This window comes from Thermobia domestica, chromosome 5, assembly GCF_964235325.1.
Source record: "Thermobia domestica chromosome 5, izTheDome1.hap1.1, whole genome shotgun sequence".
NCBI lineage: Eukaryota > Metazoa > Arthropoda > Insecta > Zygentoma > Lepismatidae > Thermobia > Thermobia domestica.
Genome location: NC_137458.1, coordinates 27,034,113 through 27,036,499, shown reverse-complemented (window position 1 = coordinate 27,036,499; position 2,387 = coordinate 27,034,113).

The following is a 2,387-nucleotide window of genomic DNA, read 5'->3' as shown; positions in this document are numbered from 1 at the left end:
TTTACTTTTACTTGAATTTAACTTGTGTGCTATATATTTGTTTCATAGTAGTAATGATAATTAAAATAATACTGCTACTAATAAGAAAATGATGAAAACAAATATACATTTATTGTGTTAGTTTTCCAATCTATTGGAAGTTGTTTTTAATGAAAGTAAATATTGAATATGAACGCTTTCTTAAGATAGGAGGAATACAAATAATTCATGCGAAACTTAAAGAGTACAAGACACTACACTAGTAAATATTTTAGGTTACAATATTTAGTATACTTATAAACATAATATATGTTTAATGCTAAACAACGCCAGTAATTAGTTATTTAAATCCTCAAATATACTATTTTGAAAGAAAATGATAATAATTTTGTTTATATTTTGATGTGCTTCCAATTGTGGCACTTAACTATTTTAAAACGACAAATATTAATATAATAAGACATTAATAAACTTTATTAAAATTATGGCCCAACCGTAATCCGAAATTCATCTTGTATGGCCCACGTGTTCGTTACCGTATTTCCGAATGGACTTTAAAAATTTTTCACCGTTCCATGGCAAGAAGACTGAACTAATGTTAACCCTTTGAAGACCAGTAGAAGAAATTTGGTGACAATAGTGATCAGTGTTGCAGGGTTATGTTTGTCTTTCAGTCCCCTGAAAACAAAGACTTGTCGAGCTCCTATGTAACCATATGGTTCAGCACATTGAATATTAATGAAGAAAAATTTAACTTTTAAGTGAACCTTGTATAAAAGCACTCGTAGAAGCTTTCCTCTCAGCAAACAGACGAATATGCATATATGTATGTGTGCGTCGCGTCTGCGCTGGAAATCTTGGTGATCTCATCTCCCCAAATAAGGTGCTAATATTCAGCACAGAGAACCTAATATTCAGCACAGAGAACAAACTTCGTCTCTAAAAATTCCTGTCTATTGGTTGTCATAGCTATTTTTAGCTTTGACATCACCAGGCTGCATCGACAGCTTGTCCACTGCGTAGAAACGCGAGGAGACGGGGAGAAAAACTAAGTTAGTCTGACAATTGTGCCTGGCGTGACAACAGCTAATAGTTACTATGGAGGCTGTTCTGGACGAGTAAAAACACATAACACTGCGTGTATTATTATATCTTAGTTACGTTATAAAATACAGTGCTGCAACACGTTAAAAGTACGTTGATAATTATAAAAATGTTGTCTTAAGAAGATAATTTGAAACCTTAAAACATTTGCACATGATTGTTAATTTTAACGTCATCTTGACGACGAGGAGCAGTACAGCAGCGTACAGTTTCCCATCTACCTAAGAAGGCGAAATGGGATAAAAAGGGAATTCACCCCGCAACCTTCAGGACATCTCCCCTGGAACCACCAAAAATAATTTTCCTTCAGCATCAAAGTGAGTGAAAAGTGATAGCGTGAAATTGTGGAAAATAATAATGTAGCGAAATACAACCAGTAACCCGCCACTACCGCGTCTTCCGCGCTTACAGCAATAATTAATGGGCCGAGTGTTAAATTCTATTATCATATTCAATCATTCAAATTAAAGTGCGTAAATGTAATGTAATATATGTTCGTGATGTTTTAGTGTTGTTAATTAAAGTGAAAAGTGAAATCTTACATACCCCTTACCAAAATAATCATCATGGCATAAATTTACATTTGCTAGTTTTAAGAAATAATCTATTCTACTTTTCCTTTCAGCACACGTAACCAATGCCCATGCAACGTAACAATTTTCATATTATTAAGTCGCATCAGCATTGAGAGTACAATTAGAGTCAACTTTTATCTCAATTTCCCAGAACGTTCTGACCCGAACTCTGATCGTGTTTTCCAGTGGCTATATGGTCGGCTTTGACTAAAGATCCAAATTGTTATCAAAGTCTAAAGGAGACGTCTAAATCGTAGAGGATCGAATCGCGAACCACAGTAAATGCCCAAGCCGACCTAGAGATCTGTAGGACACGAAACACTTACTGTAATAAGATGTGCTTTGGCAACAAGGCATCCCTTGGAAATATCTGCGTATTATATACAATTTTCTGGTCCAACGTACCTTGTATCTTCGCCTCGGTTCTGAACTCTCTGATGGTCGTATCACTTCTCAATGTTGTGTATTATCTCCTCTTATTTAATCTCTTTTTGGCTTTTATTCTTCGCCAAACCAGTAACACAGTACGGGTTCTTTCTTATTGTAATGATTTAGCCTACGATATTCCTTCTTCCTCCCTTCACTTATTTCTGCCCTCAGTACCTTTTCCACCTGGTGTTCTTATCACGGCTTAAAAATAAATTGGAACAAAACATCCTTTTTCGTTTATACCCACACAAACACTCCCGCCGTACCCTCCCTTACCTTTACTGGTATTACCCTTCCTCG